The sequence below is a fragment of the Pleurodeles waltl genome, chromosome 4_2, assembly GCF_031143425.1.
Source record: "Pleurodeles waltl isolate 20211129_DDA chromosome 4_2, aPleWal1.hap1.20221129, whole genome shotgun sequence".
NCBI lineage: Eukaryota > Metazoa > Chordata > Amphibia > Caudata > Salamandridae > Pleurodeles > Pleurodeles waltl.
The window spans coordinates 868,048,779-868,076,663 of record NC_090443.1 but is presented as its reverse complement, the minus strand read 5'-3'; the positions used below and the strand labels follow the sequence as shown (position 1 = coordinate 868,076,663).

Sequence of the window (27,885 nt, the reverse complement as noted above, 5' to 3'; positions counted from 1 at the left end):
CACAATAAACTGTCGAACATGGCGCCACCAGTCCTAAAGCCGGCCCTGGGTGTGCGCCAGTCTTGCTTACCACATTGAGTCCCCGGTAGTCCACACAGAACCTGAGTTCTGGAGTGGCACAAGGTGCAGCAACCTTTGGGACCAATACCACTAGGCTGGCCCAAGGACTGCTGGAGTGCTCAATAACCCCGAGGGTAAGCATTTTGGATACCTCATCCTTAATGCATGCCCTGACCTTGTCAGTCACCTTGTAAACTTTCTGTTTAATAGGTGTACTGTCCCCAGTGTCCACATCATGTGTGCACAAGTGTGTGACTCCTGGGATAAGGGAAAACAGTGAGGCAAACTGTCCCAACACATGGCGACAGTCACCCTGCTGCTCCTCATTCAGGGAGGGAGAGAGGATCACTCCCTCCACTGACCCATCTTTTTCTCCTGCAGACAGGAGGTCAGGAAGAGGCTCACTCTCCTCCTCTACCCCATCATCAGTCGCAAGGAGCATGGACAGTTCAGTCCGCTCAATGTGAGGTTTGAGGCGGTTGACATGCAGGACCCTTAAAGGGTTCCTTGGAGACTGCAAGTCCACCAGATAAGTGACTTCACTCTTGCGCTCCACCACCTCAAATGGCCCAGTCCACTTATCCTGGAGCGCCCTAGGCTCCACTGGTGCCATCACCCACACTTTCTGACCAGGTTGAAACTCAACCAGAGTGGCATTCTGGTCATACCACAGTTTCATATCCTCCCGGCTTGCTTCCAGGTTCTCCTGTGCGAGACTCCTGAAGCGGGTGCAGTCTGGTTTCTCAAAGCCAGCATGTAACTGAATACAACCTGGGGGGTTTACTAGGAGCTTTTTCCAAAGCCTCCTTCACCAGACTCAAAGGTCCCCTCACAAGGTGGCCATAAATCAGCTCAAAGGGACTAAACCCAAGTCCCTTTTGAGGCACCTCCCTGTAGGCGAACAGAAGGCATGGCAAGAGGACGTCCCACTTCCACCTGAAGGGCTCTGACAGTCCCATGATCATGCCTTTCAAGGTGTGGTTGAATCTCTCAACCAGACCATTACTTGGGGGTGGTAAGGGGTGGTGAACTTGTAGGTTACCCCACACTCCTTCCACAGAGACTTCATATACGTGGATATGAAGTTGGTACCCCTATCAGATACCACTTCCTTGGGGAACCCCATGTGGGTAAAAACCCCCATCAAAGCACGACCCACCACTGGGGAAGTGATTAATCTCAAAGGAATGGCTTTGGGTACCGAGTGGCATGATCCACCAAGACCAGGATGAACCTGTTGCCCATGGCTGTCTTGGGATCCAGAGGCCCCACAATGTCAATGCCTACCTTTCAAAGGGAGTACTGACAACAGGTAAAGGTTAGAGGGGAGCCTTACATTTCCCCCCCACTCTTGTCACTTGCCTGGCAAGTCTGACAAGACTTGCAATGTGCATCTGAGTGCCTACGCATTAAGGGCCAGTGAAAGTGGGTGGCAAGCCTCTCAAAGGTCTTGTTCCGCCCCAAATGTCCAGCTAAAGGCACATCATGAGCCAACTCCAGTAGGAAGGCCCTGAAGCACTGGGGTACCACCAGCACTCGGGCTGACCCAGGCTCAGGAACCTTAGGTCATCCTCCCAATAAATCAGGTGTGATCCTGGCTCCTTGCCAGCCACCTGGTCTGTAGCTTGCTGCCGTAACCCCTCCAGAGTAGGGCATGTCTTCTGTGCTGCACAGAATAATTCCCTGGTGGGCCCCCCTTCCTGCTGCCACTGCGACAGCTCAGGGACCTCCCCCAGTTCAGCCTGTTGCCCTGTAGGTTCTGGAGTGTTACCCTCAGGTTCTGCCTCCTCCTGGACCGTGGGAACTTCTAGGGCCGGGTTTCCACGCCTCCTGCCCTTCCTCTTCTTGGCGGTCCCCTGGGCCACTGTTTCAGGCTCCAGGGGCTCTTGATTACCCTGACAGGCTGCAATTGACCGGGTGGATACACATACCCACCCAGGCAGACCCAACATCTCCAGGTGAGACCTGTGTTCCACCTCCTGCCAAGGGGAATCCTCCAGGTCATTGCTTAGCGAACAATCAACAGGCATGTTTGGATTCACAGCTACCTTCAAGGAACCTGAGACCCCCCCATTCAAAGGGAACCTGCGCCACTCTGCACAGGCGCTCTGAGATGTCCACTGCAGCTACTTGGTGAAGTACCCGGGGATCAATCTGCTCTTCAGACACCAACTGACTCCTCACTGTAGTCATGCTGGCTCCTGTGTCTCTCAGAGCCTCCACCCTCTGCCCATTAATGGTCACCCACTGCCTGTACTTCTTAGTGTTTTCAGGCACTAGGGTTCTCTGGACCATCTCAATGCCCCCTAGTGAGACAAGGGTCATTTCAGCTGGCTCCCACCCACCTGGAACCAACTCCTCGCCAAGCGCTACACTGGCCAAACCCTGGGACGGTGCACCAGTTGGTGCCGGTCTACTTTTGGGGCATTTGAGGTCCCCTCTCACATAACCCACCTGGTCACATGCATAGCACTTTCATGGGGGACCACCTGCCACTGGCTTCCCTTTGGAGAACCATGGCTTCTTTTCATTGGGGGGGTTGGGAATCCTTACCCTGGGAATCAGTTTGGGGCCCTTTAGAGAACTCCCCCTGTTTACCTTTACCCCCCTTTCTTCTGAGAGGGACCCTGCCCACCCTTGGCGTGGTCTCCCCCATACCTCTTCTGGACCCTGGTGGTCTCCCAGCGGTCCGCTTCCTGTGCAAGCTTCCTGGGATCAGTCAGCTTTCTGTCAATCAGGTGCTGGCACAGCTCTGGAAAACATAAACTGTACAAGTACTCCTAAGCAATCAGATTGTAAAGCCCCTCATACGTAGTTACCTCACTGCACTTCACCCAACCATCCAGTGACCTGCAATAAGAATCAACACATTCCAACCATGTTTGGGATTACTTTTTCTTAGAGGACCTAAACTTGTCCTTATACTGCTCAAGGGTGAGACACTTTCTTGTGAGTAGGGCATCCTTCATGATAGTGTAGGTGAGACTCTGAGTATCCCCTAAGGCTGTCAGTGTATCCCTCCCCTCTACCTCAAAGTGCTTCCATAGAGCTGCCCCCAATAAGCTTCAGGGACCAGGTTCATGTGGAGAGCAGACTCATACCCCTTGCACCACAAGTATATGTCATCCTCCCTCTTGTACTCCCTCACTAGGTCTTTTGGGATGTGTACCCTTCTTTCAGGCTGCACTGTACTGTTGCTGCCACCATCTCCACTAGTATGGCTCCTCTGATCTAACTCATTTAAGCTAAGTTCATGAGCCAGTAGTATCTTCCTTTCTTCAATAGTCATCCTCCTGTCCTCCCTTTCCCTCTCCATCTTGAGCTTGAGCTTTTCCAGCTCCAATTGGTACTCTCTCTCTGCCTGTCTGTCCTGTAACTCTTCAGGTGTCAGACCCTTAGATGAGACACTGCTACCTGCCCTGGAGACCTTCTCCCTGGACATAACAGGCCCACCCACAATACCATTGTGTATGGAACACTCTCCCTCCTCCCCCTCATCTCCCTCATCCTCTGTGTGCCCTTCAGTGCTCTTGGCTGTTACCCAGACCCTCAGTGCCTTTTGCAGCTCCTCCTTCTTGGATGAGCTCTTAATAGGACTGTCAAAACTTTTACAGAACTGCTTCAACTGAGCCTTGGTAAACCTCTCCAATTTCTCTAGGTCAAAGTCAGCTCCAACTGATGCATCTCCAGCTTGTGACATGATGAAGATTCAAAAACAAGGGCAAAGTTCCAAAGGCAGAAAAACAAGTTCCCAAATGAAGTTTTTAAAAAAAGTAAGTCAAAGGATCAGCGAGAAATAGAACAAAAAGAAGTTCCAAAGAGAAAAGCAAAAAATCACAAGACAAGTAGTATGTGGTCACATAGTGGTCTGAACTCAAAACACTAGTGTGCACTTAATAATTGTATGTCAAGTACAAATACAAGTCCAATCACAACTGCTGATCACCAATGTTAGAAATGGGGTCTTTGGTTGGCAGTCAGGTTACCCCCTGTCAAAGCAAGGACCCTCACTCTAGTCAGGGTAAAAGAGAATCACCCTTAGCTAACCCCTGCTTACCCCCTTGGTAGCTTGGCACGAGCAGTAGGCTTAACTTCAGAGTGCTGGGTGTAAGGTATTTGTATCAACACACACAGTAACTTAATGAAAACACTACAAAATTACACCACACAGGTTTAGAAAAATAGAAAATATTTATCAAAACAAAACAAGACAAAAACAACAAAAATCCACAATACACAAGTCAAGTTATCATTTAAAAAAAGCAAAAAGAGTCTTTATGTAGTTTAAAACACACACTAACACTTTTAGCATGAAAATGTACCTTGGGGGCGTCAAAAATAACCCCGCAGGGGCGAGTGTGTGTCAAAAAGGACTTGTGATGCGTCAATTTCACTCACGAGCGAGACATTGCGTCGTTTCTCCTTTTGTCGGGTCGGGCGCATTGTTTCTTCTCTCCGCAGGAGAGCGTTGCGTCGATCCGGTCAGCACTCTTGGGTCCGGGCAGGCCTTGCGTTGTTTCTACACACCCAGCGGTGTTTGCGTTGGAAATCCAGCCGCACGATGATCCGAAAACCACACAGCGTGGGTTGCGATCTCACCAGCCTCCGTCAGTGATGCTGCACCTCGTTTCTCTAGCTCCGTGCATCAATTCTTCGGTCGCGTTACAAGCGAGCGTTGACTTTCAGTTGCGAAGCCGGCGGCGCATTGTTTCTTCAGCCGCGGATCGGAGTCTCGTCGATCTTTTCCCCGCACGGCGTTCTGTGCGTGGATTCCTTCCTCTTAGGCTGCCAGCTTCTCCTTTCAGGGTCCCAGGAACTGGATGGGCACCACAGGGCAGAGTAGGAGCGTTTCCCGAGACTCCAGGTGCTGGCAGAGAGAAGTCTTTGCTGTTCCTGAGACTTCATCACGCATCGTTGTGTGTATCTGTGTGTGAGCATGCCTGAGTGAGTATGTGAGGTGACCTAGTGAGTGTAAGCTAGAACTTAGGTAATAGTGACCTGGCTCGATTGGTGGCTCCAGTTGAGGACCATAGGTATGAGATCTATAGTATGATTAATTCAGTTAATTGTATTTGCTTAATAAATAAATGCAAGTCCAATCCCAACCGCTCCCTGGACATAACAGGCCCACCCACATAATTCTGTTCCCACCACGTTTTCAACGTTAATGTGTATTTGCCTCGTTTAACTGTGTACAATTAAACAGCAGAAAATCACATGAAAGGACTAATGCATATTTTGTCCACAATATTTGAGTTTGCTGACATCCACAAACTAGTCTTCAACTTTATCACTCAATAATTGGCCAGCAATTCACTCCAGTAAAGGATATGGAAACCCTTAAACGTCATGGAGCACGTGGGATTGCATAACGTCTGTTTAAAATCCTGCTTCCAAATTTCTTAATACAATGTAGTAAATTACATGAGTATTTTACTGTAATAACTTATTACAGGTGGGTTATGACATCACAATGCCTGTTGTCAGAACAACGGAGCAATGTGAAAGGTTGGTAACAGAGCACAATACAAGACACACCTGAAACAATGAACGTAAAGCTAGGATTTCACATCCATTTCTGGATAACATTTTCCCTAAAAAGTCATAATAATTAGCTCATGGCAATATGGCAATTTAATGTACTTCTGTAATTTGTTGTGAGATAGCACAAGTCTGCCTGCATTTTACTACATGTTCTGAACTGCAGCCTCTTTTGATAAACACATGCATTACACTGTTAAAAATGTATTTGCCTACAATGCTAAGCAGCACAAAGGTGTGTTTCTTTTCACATTACAGGTTTCACATTTTTCCTTCATACCTACAACCATAGTCTCCATCTCCAAAGAAGGTGCACGAGACCACACATTCAAAAGAAGGTTGTGAAAAGGATGATGGTATGAAAAAATATAAGGAATAAAGGGCCAGATAAATGTAGCACTGTTTGCAAAATATAGGTCGAAATTTGTGACCAGTATTTATCCGACAAGTGTGGTAATTTGCCAACTCCCCTATGTATTACTAGGTAGGTTCGTAAATTAGTGATTCCTAGTGGGGTCGCAATTCAACCTACCTCATGAATATTAAAGAGGTGGGTTGCAAATTTCAACCCACTAGGAATCCCAGCCATCACAGCCCTGAACACGTTACTTCCAAATACTGAATCAGTATTTGGTAGCAAACACAACTTGCGATTCGGTAACGTGTTACCAAATACCAATTTGGGTTTTGTACATAACTAAGGGCCAGATGTATCAAAGATTGGTTTAGCATTTCTTGAATAGCGAAATCGCTATTTAAGAAATGCAAAATGGGATGTATGAAATTTGCTATTCGGTAATAGCGATTTCTTAAAATTCACAATCGCTATTACCGAATCACAATTAGAGAATGGGACTCCATTCATCCCTATGGGCCTGTCGGCCCATAGGTGTGAATGGTTTTGCATTCCCCAATTTGCGAATTCCAGTTAGGAATTTGCAAATTAGATAATGCAAACCACAGGGTGCTGGGTCCCTAAGGCCCCTTCCGATGCACCCCAAAAAATATTTGCGGACATATGAAGCACACACATGCCTTAGGGCATTTGTGTGCTACATGTCATTTTTAAAAATGCATTTATAATGCATTTTTAAAAATTGCACATGCTTACCACCAAATTGGATTTGGTGGTAATTGCATTTCCTAAATGCCCAATTCGCATTTAGGAAATGCTTGATACATGTGCATTGGAAATCGCAAATAGGAATTCCCTATTTGCGATTTCCTATTTAGAGAATCGCTAAATGGGGTCGCAATTTTAAGGAATCGCTATTTTAGCGATTCCTTAAAATTGTACAGCGAATACCTTTCATACATCTTGAAAGCCATTTTTGCATTCACAAATGGCCGAATTTTGCGATTCGCACCGTTTGCGAATGCAAAATTGCTTGATACATCTGGCCCTTAATGCCTTTTTGCAGTCACACACAAAATCGGGGTATTTGCGAATGCAAGAAGGTTGATACACCTGGCCCAAAATGTCCCTTTGACATGAGTAATGACGATATTGCATGAACCCTCAGAGTTCAGTCAGCTGATAAACTGCACCCCAAATATAATATATTCATATTTCTGATAAGGAATGTTCCCTATTCCTGGTGGTAACAAAGCTCTACAGCCACATAATATCTACAGCACCTGAAATACAAAACCTTAACTATAATTAGAGGCTAATTGCACACACAAAGGGGGAGGTCACACATCCTCGTTCACAACATTGAACTCAGGCGCCACAGGGGAGATGCGTGGCCCGCACCCTTCAGTAAATGTTTCAAATTGGACAAAAGATTTCGTTCTTAAGAGTTTGAACAGCCTCCAACAAGTCTACACTCTCCCAGTAATTTTCAGTGTTGCAGCCAAGGCTCAGAGCTGATTGTTTTAGTGAACTGGGCTAGTGAGAGGTTATCGTGTCACTGTTTGAGAAGGTTGGGCTCCAAGCACGTCAACAGAGAAGCCAAAATAAATAGCCGGAGTGCTGGCAACCCACTTGTACACACTGGGCACAATGTTAAGGAGCAGTAAGTGGTTGTAACTGCGACTCATTTTATCTCAAAGGCTTAGGATTTGTTAATACTTAACTTTATTTTTTGACAAAGAAGGCGAAGACCCTTCCGCTGCGAATACTGCACCGCGACAAGTCGTCCCACGCACGGTAAGAGAAGTGTTTCTATCATATGAGCAGGTAACACTAATATTAATGGGTGGGGAGCAAACTAAAGTGAAGACAAATCAGGAAGAACCAAAAGGCACCACATTTCTCAGTTTCCAACAATGAATTGTGTTTTTGTACGCCTCTCATTATTAAGGAGTGCAGCATGTTCATATCTATGGTATGATGGATCTGGGGATGGGTCACCCAGGAGCAATGTGGGTGCATTTGTGAGCATTCAGGAACATGAAAGGGGTTCAGGTAGAGATCCACCACCCAGAAGAGATCAGTTAGAAGAATAGAAAATTCAGGCTCTCGGGGCTGGAAACGTAGATATATGAACATGATGGCAGAAGGGTAAAAGGAGCCTACGGCATACAAAAGCCATTTAGACTTGAGGGCGAGCCCGGGAGGAGCCGGAGGCCCTGGTGGTCCTCTAGATGCTACAAGAGGTAGAACAGTAAACAAACGCGAATGACCGGGGAGGCTTTTTCTATCATCATTTGCTAAGTAGCTATAATATTCCTCAACCTTTATTTTTTGCCAAAAACGTGCTGCATATATTTTCTTTACTCATAATTTAAGATGTAGAAGACATTACGAGAAAAAACGAGAGGAACATGGTAAGAGTCAGACCTTTATTTCCTTCGTCTCAGACAGCAACCTTAGTCAGTTTTACGCAACAGTTGAACTATCATGTATTTCTAAGGTCTCTCTGTAGGTTATTACACCCATTATTTATAATTTGCTGTTTTCTCAGGTTTTTTATTTTAGTCATTATCTTAAGGCAAAGATCTATTTGCCACCAAATAATATTACATTTTCTGCAAAGGACGGCGCTTTCCTTTTAAAGTAAAAGAATGTGTCACAAACATATTGGTGGTGTGTGTTATGGACAGGATGACTGGAATGTATCATTTTTCAATTAACATCAATTCGTTGTATGCTGGCTCTAATTCTGTGTTTATTCTAATGTCCATTTTTGTGAAAATTCTATCGTATTTCTATATTAAAACTATGTCAGAAGGGAAAGGTGCTTTATCGCCAATCGCATTGGCCGGCTGCCACATTTTCTCATATCTCTGTCCTGTTCATACTTTAAATGGATCACATCTTTGCCTGCAACGCTCTCTGGTAAAATCATCACAGCAGAACCATGTGAATTACAAATGTACTGCACTCGTTCCCCTGCCCAGGACCGCCTTTGGTGGCACGGTGCTCACCGGCACGGAAAAAATATATAATTGTCCCCACGTGGAGGAAAAAATCTTCCTGCCCTTCAAGTCATTGTACAGAAAACATAAGTGTTTGCTGAGTGGGCACTCAAAAACACTTTAGACTCGGCATCTGTGTGCCTGGATAAATGCCAATGGCCACGGGGGGGTCTGTGACAGTGATGGTAAAGTGATGTTACTATTAAGAAATGTCCCAACAAGCAATGTGGGAGCGCCAGCAGACAACTGGACGTTTCTAAGGGGTGCATTGGACTATCGGGGTGATTGTCTAAACCACTGAAATGGCGCCTCGCCAATCGCAACGGCTTTACAAGCGATCAAGGTGACTTTTCAGCGCTCTGATGCAACTGGAAGGAAACGTGAAGCGCTTTATGAAAGTCCCAAAAAATTATAAATGACATACTATTGAGCATGGACGTCCCAGCTGTGACCCCCTGGCTTGCCCCTTGCGACCCCTGCTACTGCCAGTGCAACACCTCGCATCAGAGATGGCAACGTCCGTGTCAGGGGCAGCTCGTCCTTGTAGAGATTGGTTGAGGTTCCACTTTCCTTTTGTTCTTATTTATCTTACTAAGACTTAATATGAATATATTATTTAAAACCAGTGTAGTAAAAATGTATACTATTAGGTGGAATACGGTTCTCTCTTGATGATGAGATAAGGGAAATGCTTTTCAACGTATGTTACGTGCGTTCTTGCAGGTGAGAGTGTGTTTATGCAAGAGACAGTGCTTGTATGTGTAAATGTGTGTGCATGTGTAAGTGTGTGAGTGAGTGACTATAAAGGTCACATGCCCCTGGCATTTTGGTGAGTTTACGTCCATGCTATTGAGGGACACGTCACAGTCCTGCTGGAGACGGGTAAGAAAGAATGTACCACTGAGAATATAAAACACTCGCCATCCGCATAGCTCTTCTCCTTGTCTCCATCAGTCGTGCCACTCAGTGTTAGCAAAGTACTTCTCCCCCGGCCCCCACTCAGCGCCCTCAATAGCACCTATAATTGTGCTAAAAGTTACACATGGTATCCAAAGTGCTACGACCGGCACCACTGCTGAAGCAAGCGCTATGCAAAAAAAAAAATACTATTTTTTTATCACCTTCACAGTAGCAGCCCCCCTCCCCCTCCGAACCCCCTCTCCGGCGCTTCTCTAAACACAGCATATAGCAACAGGATGCAGATCATTGAGCGCTTTGGAAAGAGGTAGCGGGCCTTGAAGCGCTGTCTCTTATGATGAGGGGAAAGTTCACAGGACACCCTAAATAAATGAAGCAAGCAGGGTCGTTTAAGAATACATTCAGAATACTTTTAACTTTCATCATAGGAGTGAACTGTCATAGATTATTTAGAGGATGCAAAATCCGTTTGTCCCAGTAAATATTTATTGCTAAATTTATAAGACAGCTCAGTGCGTTTGTGCCGGCTGCTGGGATCTGAGTGTAGCCGGCAGGTCAACCGCTGGAATCTCGGAATCACCCGCTCTGCATTACATTCTTGGGCGTGGGGTGACAGCAATGAGTATTATCGCAGCATCGTGAAACTGAAAATTCTGCACCAGGTACCACTACACACATGTACCACTAATTATAAACAGAGTTATTCTAGGTTAATACTGGAATCTCACTACTTCCAGGACCGTATAGTTTCAAAGTACCATTTGCCCCTAACATTTTGGAAAATCCACTGATGTAACTCCAAAGCTCTGTGTAAAGGTATCTTTACACCCTGATCCATTGCAACGAGTGTTACAGTCCAAAAGGATTTAATATTTATCATTTGACATCAAAATGCAAAGGGGCGAATCTGAAGATCCACCACAAAGTTGTCTTCAAGCTCTCTTCGGTCGTGTAAATGGTTTCAGCATCCGTGGCCGCTGGGGATCTTTGAAAGAGGCGGGGCACAGTACTTGCACCAAACTCCAGTGAGTGTTTAAAGTTAGCCTGCTTAGGAGGATTGTCGGGTTGTGGGTGGGGGGAGATTTTCCTCCAAGAACATTTTGAAAACAAGCATTGACAAAGCCAGTATGTCTTGCCTATAAGGCCTATTGACTTTGCTAATGTTTTTAGCCACGCAGTATAGCATAGTGGCTGCTGCGAAGCATGGTTAAAAAAACAAGATGCAGTGAAATGTCCTTTGTGTTATTTTGTAGGCAAACACATATGTTCAGCATTCAGGTGCACGCCTACCAAAGGACACTTTTTACCCCTGATCCAAGGGTTGGGGAGGGGTTGATGGGTGTAGCAAAATAGTGGGCAGGCAGGGGAAAAGTAGCAAGGGGGAGAGAAGACGGACAATAGAGACCAAGGTGGAGCACAGGATTGTGGGGGGCAGAAGCACACGGGCGAGAGAGCAACACAAGTGTGGGTGGTGAGAGAGAGAAGCACAGTAGCAGAGAGTGGAAGGGGAGGAAGCACTAGAGGAAGAGAGCTGGAAAAGACATGCACTCTCATGGAGTGCTTAAAAATGAAAAGGGTAGTTCCATAAAAGTGAGCAGAGGAAGTGAAGCAAGCCAGCCAATTAAATAGATGGTAAAGAGGCTATGCTTCATGGGAGGAACAAATAAAGGAGTGACCAAAAACCCTCAAATAAGAAGCAGTCAAATTAGAGTGACAGGAAAGCCAACCAATGGTATAGAATGGGAGGGCTGCAAACCCACATATGTTCTTGGTAGGCTCACCATTTGTCTTATGCAACCAGACAGCTTGTGCTGGGTGGTAGGCTCGACCTAAAAATAGTGCATTTCAAAGCACGATTTTCACATAACGTTGATAAAAAAACATTGGTAGTGGCTCATCAACAAGGGTAGCGGCCACCTCTTAATGTTCCTACTCTCTGCCCATGCTACTCGTTATTTCATTCAACAGTGTTTATGAAAATACAAAGCTCATATTTTCATGAATCTTGCTTATGTACAGGTCAGCCCCCTCGAACCCTCTAGGCTTTACTACTTTCAAAATTTGTCATGGGTCATCTAGATCGCCAACACTGTCATGAGTAAGACCATGTGCCAAGATTTACATAGGTGAGTCATGTAACAAAAATTACCTCCAGTATATAAGGGTTAGCACTTTCTCATGGCGTGCTCCCTCATACCCACAATATGCTATGTTGTGCTGCCTGAGACTAAGAATTACTCCTGATATGCCAACACCATAATTTTGCCATGAGCATCACCAAAAGCCAAGAAATACTTCCAGTATATCAGTGCGGGAATGTTGACAAGGTTGCCCCCATAAGCCAAGAATTACCTTGACTATGTCATAACCCATGGCAGACTCACAAGCATAACACACTGACACACACTCTTACTCACTCACACACACTTGCTCTTTTAACTCACTCACTATCCTTCACATACTCATACTCACTACCACTCCCATTCACTCTCACTCTGAACTATTCTTAACATGCCTTCTTGCAGCGTGAGTGGTCCATGGTCCTACTTACCAAAGTGCTGCAGGAGGTCATAGATAAAACAGGATTACTGAAGTAAATCGGAATTCTTGTAGGAGAAGGGTCAATTGTTGATAGAGCTGCATATGCTGGTCAGGCGAAGGTCCTAAATAGATGAGACAGAGTATAATTTACAGTTACTATAATAATTTGAAATTTGTAAAATGTTGCTCAACATCGTGATTATTTAATACAGAATAGGCAATATGTGTCACTCTGAGGTAGACACAGATTTTCTTTCCTTTTCCAATGTTTATTAATGTAACCTGCATTTTATTATTTATACAAATAGATATTGTTTTCTCTCATCTGCGATTTCTGGAAGCCAGTCAGGCCTTCTTGCTCCCTTCTGTCTACATGGAGTGGATTATCTCTCCCTTCGGTTTTAGTCTGTCGTCTTTGTCAATGATTGTGGAAGCTTTGCTTGCCTGATGAGCTATTTTGTGCATTCTACAACACTCAAGATTCCCACCTGCTGCACTTTTAAAATTATTATTTTCTGAAGCAAGTTTTATCCTCACAATTTGTGGCAAGCTTAATGGAAACTATATTGCCTGCTCATGAGGTAAACCTTTTTAGGGCACTGGTAGTTTCATGCACTGCGTCCTCTCCTTTTCCTTGTACTAAGGATCTTTGACATTACGTTACCTTTCTGAAAATAGCACCTGTTAGGTGTTGTACTTTTTCTTGCCAGGTCTCCCACAAAGAGGGACGTTTTCGCTACCTCACAAGCGACTGGTGCACTGTGATAGCTTTTTTTTCCTGTTAAGCGCACACCACCTTTGTATTACTAAGTAATACCAGTGCTTAACAACTTTGTATTACTCATGAATATTTCCCACCAAGAGTGTAGCCAGAATTGCTAGAGTGGGGGAGCCGTGTGGGGGCAAATTATGTAAAATGTCCTGGCGCTGGTGCCTCCTGGACATAACAAGCACAATTTGATTCAAATGTAGTAACTAATGCTATCCATACCACTATGCAATGATCAAAACACAGCAAAAATGAATGCCTAATTTACCAAAGAGTGTATATGTTCAACAGCTTTCATCTAACGGGATATAAATATGACTTACGTATGGGTATGGGTTCATCTCAAGCCTTTATGCGAATATACCAGAGAAAATACCCTACAAGGAAGCAAATTGCTTAACACTTTTTTGATCTCTTAACAAGTCCTAGAGGTCTCTTCTATGGGCTGTTATTAATTATTCTTTTTGGAGCCTTTCAGACTAATAATTCTTTTGAACAAATACATCTATACAAAAAGTAATTGTCAAGGATTCGATGTATGGTATTATATACAGAAATATTGTCAGACGTAAATATCACGTCCTATCGTTTAGAAAAATATCATCCCCCTGGTGTAGATTGTTGATCATTATTTTGAGGCCACGATATTTATGTCAGACAATATTCTGACAATGATATTCTGATACCATATGTTATTATGTTAGAGTAAACAGCAGGTCTTTACAATTCAGTTTCAACTTCAAGAATTTATGGGAATTTTGTCCCAAGTTCTGTAGAACTCACTTGATAATCAATGAGATCATTTAAATCCAATGCTTATGGTCTCACATGGTTTGCTGCACATTTTCGAATTCCCCTTGGCCTGCTCATTTTAAGTAATACCACTATTTTGCTTCACATGTTTAAAGTTCTATATTGGTGTGGTTTGTTGTACAACATGAGTACTCGCAAACATTTTCCAGGGGCCAAAAAGTTTGGTCTGTGACGTGCATGGGACCGCATTGATGCCAGGGCAGTGGCGTTCAGGTGGGGTGGCTGGGGGGATTTGGTGGAAAGGTAGGTGTAGGAGAAGCAAATTATATACATCTAGTGGCTGAAATAAACAATGGGAAACCAGAAAACCTGGAACTAATCCCAGCTTACCCACTTTTCCAAATTGCGTGATCCTAGACAATTGTTTAGTCTCACTTTCCCTCCTTTTTCTGCATTATCACATTTAAGATGACCTCGAAATACATGATTCATGGTGTGCTGCACAAAACCTGCTTCTATGTTTGATTTATTAAAGTGTAATGTTGTTCATGTATGATAGAACCCAGGCCACCCATAAAGCGCACATACCAAGTGACTTGTCTCTTTAATTTACTATTGGTGATGTTCTCAGGGTTAGGGAAATAATTAATGTTTCCAAATTTATGTTTGAAAACTATCACTTTTAAATGGATACATCTCAATGCACTTATAAAATAAATTGTACTAAGGCGAAAAGGTGCTGCATGTTAACTAAATACACTTTTTTAATTTTGAGAGGCTGTCTTACTTTTACACTTGTGTTGCAAGATGTCTTTACAAATGAAGGCGTTTCTAAAGTTAAGTGCAGGAGTCCCTAGTTACTTCCTTTCTTTAAGACCAATTGAGCTTGAAATAAATGATTGTGCGTGTATTTCATATTGTTATTGTTAGTGCAGAGTCGAGCAAACAGCTGCCCAGTGCTCCTGTTGCTTGAAGGGCTGCATGTAAAGGTCAGAGGGGCCGCATGAGGCCCGCGGGCCGTACTTTGAGTATCCATGTACAACAACAACGGGTGTTTGACTGCTTTGTTCTACCTTCTAGCACATCTTGTCAATAAAACCAGCTGTGGGTTGAAATAAAGAATCTATATGTAGACGTGCCTTCTCTTTAACTACGTGTTTGCTGTGCATGCGTGTCACTACGTTATCAATCCTGACAATTCTGTTACAGGAGAGCACAACATGTTTTCTAGTTTGAGGCATAAATGCCACAGATAAATACACACAATGCTATATAAAAAAAAACAAAAGCAAGTTTAAAAAGAGCCTTAGAGACATTACAAATTATACCTTTACATATTAATTTACATTGAAAAGAGAACAGCGGGGTGCGTATCCAATGCAATTTGGTGCAATTAAAGACAAATACTTAAAATACAAAAGATACACGATAGTAAAGAATATCATAGTGAAATGAACAAAACGTCAACTCCTTTATTCAGAAGATTCACACATCATACATTAGTAACCAGATAACCTTTCTGATGGTTACCAAGATGAAATGACAAGGTTGAGCAGTTCACAATTCTCATTAACAGTTGATCGGAGTTCTCAAAGAGAGCATCATTCATCTTAAGATGGTCCTTAAACACCAGTTCAGCTGACCCTCATACACTGACAGATTTCATCCTCAACTGGCCAAAAGAGCCCTGGCCTTCAGTGACTGGAAGGCATGTTGCATCCCCACTCCTCGTTCCCGTTCAGCCTGTGTGTCCTACACAATAATCACGCTTTCTCCCCCAGCGCTCGCCCTGCACTTCAGTGATTCCCTCGTAACCTTGCCCCAATGTTTCTCTTTGGAAAGCAGACCACGATGATACACAAAATGAACCAAGATATGTCATATTCAGGCGCAATGCTAGCTACTATGTCACTGTTTATGGCCAAGGACTTTGGCACGTATTTATACTTTTTTTAGCGCCGCATTTGCGCCGCTTTTTGACGCAAAACGGCTCAAACCTACAAAATACAATGGTATTTTGCAAGTTTGCGCCGTTTTTGCATCAAAAAACGACACAAATGCGGCGCTAAAAAAGTATAAATACGGTTTATCTCTTACAAATCCATAAGCCCACTGCTATAGCCCCGTTGGGCTTGACGTGGCTGGGCACCCCCATAAAATGCTTGGCCCCACTCAATGCAACTGGCAGAAGGACAGGGACTGCTTTCAAAACACAAAAGCTTTGCTCATGTTAAAATGTCCGTTATCTCTGAACGCAAAATAAAATGAAAGACCAGCAATGCACAGTGAAACACGCTTTAAAAAATTTCAAATGATCAATTAAACTGTTACCGCATGGACACCTACAAAAAAGTGATGTGGGAGTGATCATAATGCTGTATAATTCACTGTAGTGGATGCATTAGTGGAATGCATGTTTTACTCACCAACCCTCCCTTTTTTACATTAGATCTCTCTCCGGCAAAATTTCTTATTTCCCAACCTTTTTTCCATGTTATCATTCCTAAAAATTAAACATCCCCGTCTACTGTTTACTTCACAAGATCTCTCATGCATCTTTACCATGAGCCAACAGGGTCTTTCAATCCCTTAAAGTAGACCTTTGGATGGTACAAGTAGTTTGTAAACAAACAATGAGGTTTTGTGGAACAGTGAAGAATGTACAGTGACAAAGGAGGACTCAGATAGACATAGAAACACCAGCAATGACACACAGCAATGCCGAAGGAACACAAACACTGTCAGATAAACACTGTCCCTGGCACACTGCCCCAGGAGCTCCAAAGCTGACATGGGGACTTTGACTCGGGGAAAGTGACACAGGGGATACTGACACAGGAAAATCCACACTGACACTAGGGTAATAGCACACGGTGCATTGAAATGAGAACACCAATATTGACATGGGAACAATGACACTTGAATGCTGACATGGGGCGCAAACGCTAATGATGGGACACTGGCATCGGACAGGTGCACTGTGAGAATGACACAAGGCTAGTTGAATAATAGAAGAAAGGTACTTACACTAAGACAGAGACAAAGAGTCAGCACCAGAACACTGACAGAGGGGGAACATGACGGACGTGCATACTGGCAGGTGGTGCTGACACAAGCACTCTGAATATAAAAATATAACAGTTAACACTTAAAAATATGTCTATGGTTATATATATATATATCAATCAAACAAAAGAAACTCCTGAAATTACAAAAGAGTTCAGCACTCCAGTAGCGGCAGCGATGTCTCAAACTACCTTTATTTGCTGAAGAACTAACGCGTTTCGGCTTGCATCTTGGTCACGTCCTCTCTTTTGTAATTTCAGGAGTTTCTTTTTTCTTTTGTTTGATGTGAATTTACGTGGCAGACGCACTGGCAGCACCTCTGACCTTCAGTAGCACGCCAGTACCGCAACAAAGCAAGAGGTGGAAGATTATATATATATATATATATATATATATATATATATATATATATATAGGTAGTTATAATTAGGACCATGCTTCCATTGAAAAAACGTTTTTTGACTTGCCTATATCTTTGGCGCCGTGTTGGCAGCCATGTTGGGGCTTGGCTTCAGCCGAGTCCCAGAAAAAATAAATAAATAGGAAAAGGGGCTAGGGTAGGGACACCCTGACTCCTTAGCTCTGGTGCTGGCGCCCCAGAGGCATCTCGTCAGGGCAAAAAAGCACTTTTAAAAACATTAATGCAGCAAATTTGTGATGAATTTGGGAATCCACTGCAAAAATTAAAAAACCAAAACAAGCACATGCTCTCGCACTTCTTTTGGAAAAAGCCCCCAGGTTGACCAGGTACTGGGGGCATGTGAAATATAAAGGAGGGGGTCGCACGGGGCCGACTCCTAGGGCATTTATATGTCCCAGGAACCACCACATACCCGGGGTAAAGTGTGTAAAATAAATGGGGGGGCTCTACGGACCTTCCCACAACCCCGGGGACTGCCAAGTCCTCGGGGCTAATACTTAATTATATGTGAGGTGCCATGTGCCCCCCCCACAGCCCCAGGGACCCCTACCTCACTGGGGCCATTTATTTAGAATGATGGGGGCCGCACGGACCCCCCCCCCAACAGCCCCGGGATCCGCCACCTCCCCGGGGCTGAAGTAAAAGAATGAAGGGTATCTGTTGCGGGCCTCTCGCCCCAGGGACCATCGCCTCCCGGGGGCAAATACAACATTGGAGTGTTGCTGCAGGCACCCCTCGAGGAGCCATGGATGGCTCTGGGGACCGCCAACCCCAAGGGCCGACTCCTGTTTGCTCTGACTTGGTGGGAGCTTTGACAACTCCTGCCAAGTCACAGCGAACACTCTGAAACTTATTTACAAGCCTCTTGCGCCACCGGTGTGTCACTTTTTATATGGGAAAAGGTTATGCACCAGCGGCGCTAGGAGCTTGTAAATATGCCCCTCAGTTTCCAGTAAGCGAGAGCTGTCAAACAGCTCTTGTTGGTTGGAAGCGGAGGTTTTCTCTGTTTCCCTACTCGCAGACATCGGGACAGGGAAACAGAGGAAACTATTGCTCTCACAGACATGGAGCTGCATGTTTAGCAGCTCCCTGCCTGACAACAGTGCCGGCTCCCTCAGGATGCAGGGAGCAGGCTGGGTCCCGCGGAAGCATTGAGGCTCCTCTTGCGGTCTCATTGTACACTGGGTGCCCTGCTGGGCACCCAAGACAGATGGCCGGGATCCCCAGGACTGAGATCAGCCTGAGAAAGTGGGGCGGTTAGGGCCAAGCCCTGGGGGATTGGGGGATGGGGTCGGCAGGGCTGAAATCAGTTGAGGGGGAGGGGAACTGCACAGCCCCCCTTCCCAAAAAATAAGAAATTTTATATGGCAAGAACCCGGGGGATGGGGTCAAGGGGGCCGAAATCGGCCAGGGGAGGTGGGCCACACTCCCACCCCATTGAATTGTAGTGGGCCCTGGAGGATGGGTCGCCGGGGCCAAAATCGGTCGGGCAAGGGGGGGGGGGGCGCACTACCCATTAACCCAACAAGGTGGCACTTACTAACTAACCAGTAGAAAGTGCTCCAGTTAGATTGACAGTTTGTGCAAAACTGTGGACTATTGTTGGATAAGCGAGCAGGTGAGATTCCTTTCTGGCCATAATGCTCATTTCACAGAACTTAAATCTCAACAGAAAGCAATTACACATATAAACGTAGTAGGTGCCCCAGTTGAAGCTCCACTTCTGGAAAGGACAAATTATCCTAACTCCTGGGCTTGTCGAAAGCAAAGCAAGTGTGTTTACTTTACGATTCCATATTGTAAAACAATCAGAAATCCTTTGTGGAGCTGAATGTATCTTTCATCTCTTGGAGAGCAATCAGACAATCTCACACCCATTCTCACACTCACATAGACTCTCTCACAACCACTCTCAAACCCACACACTCTGACAGCTACTCTCACACCCAGAGACACCCTCTCACACCTATTTTCACACCCGAGAGACATGCCCTGTGGCCAGCTCCCACTGCACACAGATGAAGGGGTTGCATGGCTACAGGGAGGGTGGCCAGGCCCTGCGGCCAACCACCACCGCGCACTGCCAGCAGAATGTTTACAAAACATACATTAAAACTAAATAATATCAGCACTTCCAGACCATTCTTTCAGCTTTGCCTGGACTGGAGTAATCTAAAGTGTAGTAGTTGTAGGAATGTGATGATTAGCAGTTGAGTTTGCACTGGAATTGAGCAGCACTGGCACTGTACTTATCAATAACTCATTAATATGAAATGATGAGCTTATGTTTGATTAATGTAGTACTATGTCATATCAAGGGTTATGCATTATGTATTAGCTTTATTAATCTTAGGCCTTAATTTAGCAAGGTCTTGGCCTAGTTGCACGGCCTCATGTCAAACTGCATTTCTTAATCGACTTATAAAATGGATGCTTAGAGAATTAAGGCCAGATGTAGCAACCTTTTTGCATGGCGCAAACAGCGAATTTCACTGTTTGCAACGTGCAAAAAGCACATCGCGATGCCCAATCCCCGTTTTGCGAGTCGGGAACCTGGTTACCGACTCACAAAAAGGGACTGCGAGTCGCAATTAGGAAGGGGTGTTCCCCTTCCTAATTGCGAGTCGCAGTGCGATGCTGCATTGCTTTGTGACCACGAACGCGGTGGCAAAGCAATCGCAGTTACCACCAGTGTCACACTGGTCGTAACCCATTCGCAAAAGGGAAGGGGTCCCCATGGGACCCCTTCCCCTTTGTGAATGGTATGGAAAAAAAAAATTCAGAGCAGGCAGTGCCTGCTCTGAAAAAATGAAACAAAAACGTTGAATTTTTTTGTTTTGTAATGCATCTCATTTTCCTTTAAGGAAAACGGACTGCATTACAACAACAAAAAACTGCTTTATTTAAAAGCAGTCACAGACATGGCAGTCTGCTGTCTCCAGCAGGCCACCATCCCTGTGAGTGCTGTGAGTCTCAAGGGGGTCGCAAATTGCGACCCACCTCATTAATATTAATGAGGTGGGCTTTTGCGACCCCCTTGCGAGTCGCAGATGGTGTCAGGGACACCATCCTGCATACTGAATTGCAACTCGCAAATTGCGAGTCGCAATTCAGGAATTACGTACATCTGGCCCTTAAATTGTGATTTTCCACTGTGCTGACCAAGTGCTCATACCTAAAAGTCTTTCTCATGAGAACTGCTTGTACTAGGTAGGATACAATGTTTTATGTAATGTGTGTAAGACTGACCTTCCCAGGAGTAGACAATGGATGCACTGACTGGACTATAAGTTGCAACAATATTGATGCCTGACAAGCCAAACGATGGGAACAGAAGAGGAGCCAATCATCGACATGTGAACCATGTACTAGTGAGAAGTGTAGACTTGGGGTTTTAATTTCATTGGACTAAATGCAAACATGCAATTTTTTAACCAATAGGGATATGGGAAGTAGTTTTAGGAAATCTAACTTAGCCGGACTGCACCGAGAGGAGATACCGCCATTATTTTCTTGACAGTCCTGAGAAGAGACGTGCTTAACTTTATTGCTTAAAGAGACTTTGCTTTTCTGAACTTTGATGCTGAACCTGATGCCTTACTGACCGAACTGATGTCTATTGATGAAGACTGTCATATCTTGCTGAACCATATTGAGGACAGGTATTAAGACTATGTTACTGATTGTGATGTCTACTTGCTTTTCTTTCACGGTACCAACCGCTATTTTTGATAGAGACATAGCTAGATGTTCTTCCAAATTTGTTTCAACTAAATTGTTTTGCATGAAGTCCAAACATGTTATTCTAATCTGATGTTATTTAGGGTTCTCACTGATTGTGCTCGCTACATGTAATAACAGTTTATGTCTTTTCTTTGCTGAATCTAAATGTATGTTATTACGTTTGCACAGTTATTCTTGCTATTAATTTGTACTGTAACCTTAGAATGTATAGTAGTTAAAGCCTTGATTAGATTGTGATTCTTTTGCTGCTTTGGCCAGCCAGTATTGTTTCTGTATGTTTATCATTTGATTTTGAGATTAAGTTACGTGACATTAGCATTGTTAATATAGGGAAATAAACAATCTAAATTTTACATAAAGGTGTGGTTATTCATGGCCGCAAAGTCATGGTGTGTGTAAATTACTGACTCCTATTGATTATTGATGTCATTGATTGTTATAGTTATTTATTTGTATTGGTATGAGGTTACATGGTGGGAACTACTTGAAGTGCAGTCAAAAGGTCCATAGGCCTATTTGTGTCTCCTTGTAAGATTACTTATTAAGGTCTGACGCGCTAACAGAGATGGTAGAAGAGATTGATGGTTTGTCTCCTTAAGAGCCAATCATAGAGGCCCAGTACATGGTTTGTCTCCTTAAGAGCCCATCATAGAGTCTAAAGATAGGTGGTAGGGTATTTGGTCCCAGAGATTGTAAGCAAGAAATAATAGGTGTTCCCAGAGATTTTTGATTTTTCAGATTCAATGATACAAAGTGAAGAGAAAATGTGCCTCTCAGTACTTACAATTTCTTTCCCAGAATCTTGGAGCTTGCCAATAATAGTTTGAGGATGTTCTCAGTGTTCTAGTGTCAGTGTAAATCAAGTAGGATTTGCGCTTGCAAAGCTTATGCAAATCGCAGGTGAATTGTGATGTTTGTGAGCATTCAGGGAGTTAGCGTACTCCAAATGAAGTTGTAGAAGGAGTGTGGGTACTCCAAAGTGTGAGAGTAGGGAAGTCATGGAACTTCATATGTGTGTGGCGCTTTGTGCTAAAAAAATGTTCATGTGGTTGTTGGTATATGGACCCTGCGTGGTCTAAGACTCTGGAGTATATTGAAAAATGAGACACTTGGGTTTATGTTGTAAATTGTCTGGTTTAATAGGTCGATCAGGCGGTGTGGTTGACAAGTCAGAGTGTGGGTCAAAGTGAGTGAAATAATTTTTCAACTGAGATCTAGCGAGTCCTATGTGCACCAGGAAAGACCCACTGATTAGTTGAGAGTAACATTTGAGGGTCAAATTTTGCTTGCAAATCAGGTAAACTGAGATGGAAGGAGTAACTGCTAGAGCAAAACGCCGACGGTGAAAAGTCCGTGAAGTTTCTGAAGCGATTGTGTTACCTGTAGTAAACAGACAAATTGGGTTTTTATTTTGTTTAGTGCTTGCAATAATTTTGCTTTAGTTTGATGTGAATCTGAGTTAGGGAGGACAAGCCGCAAGACTTTGTCAGCCGCAGTACGTGTGAGCGTGACGTCATTGGAGCTGCGCTGGGATATGTTGGTTGGTGAGAAGGGTCGCGCACGGATTGGCAGCCGTCCGTGTAGCACAATTGGTTGAGATGGTGGGTGAAGAGAATTATGGGATTAAAAGTCACTTCCTGATTTGATCTAGAATAAAATAAAGGTTGCAGAAATGAAATTTTTCAAAGCTTTAAAGAGTGCTTTAAGGGGAGATACGTACATTACAACGAGTATAGGGGATATTGCACCGCCAGAAGGTACGCCCGCTTACATTGTAATCGAAGAAAAGGGTGCTGCGCCATGTCTTTGGCTAAAGCAATGGTGCAAAGTGACAGAGAAAGATGGGATTTTAGCATTTCCTGTCAACGAACATTTAATTTGAGGAGTTTAGAGAATCTGAGGGGGGTGCTGTATGATCTGAAACCCCCTCCGAGAGCAGCACAGTTTGAGGCATTAGCAATATGGGAATTAGTAGCCAGACAGCAACAGCAACATAAATTTGAGAGGAGGATGAGAAAAACAGAAAAGACACTAGCAGAGGCTAGATGGGACAGTGATCAGAGGTTTTGGAGAATCAAGACTTTACAGGAAATTAAATTGTTTCCAGCAATTACACAGGACAGTGAAAGAGAAGGAAGGAAGGCTACAAGAAAGACAAACAGAAGCCCATTGGAGGAAGAGTCAGACGATGGAGTTTATTTTGCAGTTATTGAGAAATCGTCCCCCACCGTATGCAGCACAAGAGAGTGGTCCGAGCAGTAGTGTAAATCCTTCAGCTCAGAAAGGTGAATGTGACAACGAGTCCAGTGCAGATTAATCCTAGCCTGACACAGAGCCCAATGCAGAGCAGTATTAATGCACCTACTACTCCAGTAGCACAAACTCAGGTGCCACAGTCAAATGTCCCGAGAGTTTACCCTAATGTACCCATTGTGGAAACTTCTATAAACCTCATAGTGCCAACAGGACAGGTTTTCCCAAAACCAATATTGGTTCAGATAGAACCAACTCCACTTTTACTGCCCCAAGTGCAGTCAGAAGCAATGCCAAAGAACACTCCGATAGCAGGGGCACATTCAGATAGGCCTGCATTGATGAGCCAGAATACGGGAATTATGCATCCACAGAACTTGAGTGTAATATCCAGCCCAGATGCTGTATCTGTACCTGTCACCATTGATCCAATTGTACCTTTGTTTGCACAAGAAAATAACAGTGCAAGTGGACAGGGAGCCCTGAGCCAGAATGCAATGAGGGGAGGACTTAATGAAAATACTCAAGTAGTCTCTCCTATGGGACAGACCTTAGACGGATCGAGATCTTTGCTTGATCTTAGTCCGTTCGGAGTTCCTACGGATACTGTCATAGGGTCGAATGTTAGTAAGAGCCTGAAATTAATGACCCCGCAGACCCAAAAAACTGTTGTGCAACAGACAGTAGAGGCCCAGGTCAGCAGCATTTCGTTGCCAGGTTTGACTGCCCAGCAACTGACTGAATGGCTAGATAAGCTGAATACCCCGCAGAGTGCTCCTAAGGAAGGGGAGTACTTGAACTACACAAGACTAGGAATGGAAGCGGGTGAGCTCATTGAAGGAACTATGGGTGTGAACAGATTAGAGTCCTACACTGAAGTAGAGTTGAGATATCTGTGCCCGAAAACTATGAGGGAAGTGAGCAATGTGCATCAAAAGCTAGCAGACCTGGCAGAGAAGTACGGCATTGAAATAGAGAAAACAAAACATTTGAAAAGGAGTTACAGGTTAGATTTTGACCCAAAAGACTTTGAGCACATGAGATCTGCAGGAATGAGGGCACACCTTAGGGAGTTACTTCAAAGTGTCCAGACATGGGGAGCATTAGACAAATGGGAAGGCAGATGGGTAAAGAAAAGAGATAAAAGAAAAAGGGATTCTGCAGAGCTTTCTGCAAATGTGCAGCAAAGTAAGGATCCAGTGAAAATGTTACAATGAGAGAGATTCCAGGAGGGAATTTTGTTCATGTCCCTTGGAACAGAAGTGCCATTCTGTCCTTTACAAATGATTATCTTGGACTGAGAGAGAAGACAGTAGAATGGTTCCAGCAGACAGCTTCGTCAAACTGGTAAAAATGCTTGTGGGAGGACTTGAACACTCTATTAGAGATAGTGGTTCCTGCTGATTTGTGGATGGAGTGCAAGAGGAGCATAGATTGGCCGACAAAAGAACCAGATAGAGATCAGGTTACAGGTGTGCCGTCTCCTGAGGTAATGAAATACTATTACAAAGTGATTGAATTTTTGAAAACGAGAAATTCACCCAAAAACATTGACTGGCAGAGAATAGACAGGACAGCTCAGGAAGCAAACGAGTCAATACATGTGTATTATGAGAGATTGCTGCAGGCGTTCAAGCATTACAGTGGTACAGAGACAATTGAGCTGAAAGACATGATTCATTTTGTGTTCAAATTTGTGGAAGGATTGAGACCTGAAATTGGCCAGATTATTAAGAATCATTTGATTTGCTGGCAAACAAAGTCGATTGATGAGGTGTTGCAGTATGCAAAGCACTGTAGTGACGAGATTGAATTGAACCAGAGAAAGCTGAAAGAGAAAGCAATGGTGATGCAGATTAAAACGGCACAAACAGTTATGCAAGGACATTTTTCACGGCAGCAGAAACAGGGAAATGTGGTGTTTCAAAATCAGATGAGAGGTAGAAGCCATGGAGGAACTGTCAATGGAAATCGTGGTCCCGATTTGGGTACTGTAGTGGTTCAGAATGATATACAGGGAATGAAGAGATTGTTGCCTTGTCATGCTTGCGGAGAGGTCAGACATTGGAAGTGGGAGTGTCCGATGATGGTGCAGGAAGGTGTTGTTCAGCAAACAGATGACATCAAGTCAGTCCAAAACATGAGAGGACCGAGAATGAGAGGTTATAATCCAAATTTTCATACTAATGTGAATCAAATGCAAAGTTTTCAACCCATGCAACAGGTGCAAATGCCACGTGTACAAATGACACAGTTGCAGCCAATGCAACAGCAGGTTCCAATGGTACCAAGACAGTAAATTCAAATACCTCAAGCCCCAATATAACAGCAGCAGGTGATGCTTCCTCAGCAGGTCACAAGTCAGAAGTTTAACCAGTGTAATAACACAGTACACCAATTCCCATTACACAGTGAGAATGGAATAAACCATGATAGGGTGAGCGAGAGTTCGGATGAAGATGAATGTGTGCTTGCAGCTTCCTTAGAAGTAGATTAGAAAGGTCCCTATGTGAAGGGAAAAGTCATGGGTCACAGAGTTTCATTCTTGGTTGACACAGGAGCTACACGCTCTACTGTGAGAACTCCAGAAGTTCCAAACTTGCCCCTTTCAGGAAAGGCAGTGCAGATTGTAGGAGTAGCGAGTCAGTATTTGACAACCCAATTACAGAACCAGTTCAGGTTAAAATTGGCAACTTTCAAGGATTGCATAAATTTGTAGTCTGTGATACAAGTCTGGTATCCCTACTGGAAAGAGACTTGCTGTGTAAAACCGGGTGCTCGATTACTTGTTCAAATGACTGAATCGAGATACAGACAAATAGTGATGATGAGGATGACCCAGCCCTAGAGACCTAGTGTGAGACTATAAATGAGGAGTACCGCCTGATTTATTTATTTTCAGTGTTCACAGTGAAGGAGCTTCCTTCTGATTTAACAGGGAATGGTTGAAGAAAAAGTGTGGAATTTGACAGGGAAAGAGATTGGTCTGATAAAGGGAGTTGAGCCAGTTAAAGTTCCTGTAAAGCCGAATGCAATTTTTCCTCAGATTCCCCAGTATCACATGCCACAGGATATTATTATGAAGGCTGCTAATATAATTGCAGAATTTGTAAATCAAGGGGTCTTGAAAGAAGTGTTGAGTAGCCCATGTAATTCATCAATAATGGGATTGAAAAATCCCTGTGGGAAAGTTCGAATTGGCCAGGACTTGAGAAAAATAAATGACATTGTTATCAAATGTTGCCATGTGGTGCCAAATCCAGCTGTGATAATGTTTCAGATTCCATGTGATGCTGACTGGTTCACTGTCATTGACTTTTCACAAGCCTTCATTTCTGAGCCTCTTCATGAAGGTAGCCAATTTCTCTTTTGTTTCAAATGTTTGGATTGAATTTATTGTTGGTGTAGAATTCCTCAAGGGTTTATCAGAGTCACCTTCCATATTCAATCAAATATTGAAAAAGAACCTGGATTCATTGGAATGGCCTTTCTAATCGAGATTGGTACAGTACATTGACGACTTATTGATTGCATCCAAACGAAGGAAGAGTGCAAGTATGTCACAATTGCCTTACTGAACCATTTGGGAAAGAATGGTCATAAAGTGTCTCCACTTAAATTACAGAACTGTCAGAAAGAAGTGAAATACTTGGGTCACCACATTGAGAAGGGATCCATGAAAATATCCAGAGAAAGGGTTACAGCCATATGTATTGCAGATGATGAGGATGGTAGGCTACTGTCGTCAATAGATTCCCAATTTTTCAGTCATTTCCAAGCCCTTGCAGAAGCTGACCGACAAGGAGGTTACTGATCCCCTAGTGTTAGACCAGGCTTGCATGAAAGCGTTTTGAGAGAGAGTCTCTGCAAAGCTCCAGCTTTGGGAATGCCTGACTACACAAAGGCTTTCACATTGTTTTGTCATGAGTGTGATGCATGTTCTTTGTTTGTCTTGATGCAGGTCCATGGAGGTGTAAACCGCTCAGTAGCATATTTTTCAGCTACTTTGGACCCCGTTGCAGCAGCTTTACCAAGCTGTCTGCATGCAGTTGCAGTGGTTGGACAGAGCCTCACACAGTGTAAGGGCATTGTGATGGGACAGTCTTTGGTCATTATGGTCCCTCACTCCATTAAGATCCTACTTACAAAAATGAAAACCCAGTACCTGACAGATGCCAGATTGACTCGCTATGAGACCAGTATTTTAGGGACACCAAATGTGTCATTGAAAAGATGTACAGTGCTTGACCCGGCAACTTTACTTCCAAATGAAAATGTTGAAATTGAAAAAGTGGAAGACATTGAGCATGATTGTCTTGAAGTAACTGATTTGTGCACAAAATCGAGACCTGACATTAGAGACACCCGATTGGAAGAAAATGACAAAATTATCTTTGTTGATGATTCCTGTCTAAGAGACAATACAGGAGTACTGAGAGCAGGATATGCTGTGTGC

General features: G+C 44.0%; 1 protein-coding gene across 1 annotated transcript in view; it reads left to right on the top strand.

Annotated features, from left to right (window-relative positions):
• Window positions 1-7,618: 7,618 nt before the first annotated feature.
• The window catches only part of LOC138293413 (dynein light chain Tctex-type protein 2B-like), a 190,650-nt gene continuing 170,383 nt past the window's right edge, over window positions 7,619-27,885 (top strand). The window contains exon 1 of the mRNA XM_069232635.1: window positions 7,619-7,753. The gene's annotated coding sequence lies outside the window, so the exon portion shown is untranslated. The remainder of the gene's footprint in view (window positions 7,754-27,885) is intronic.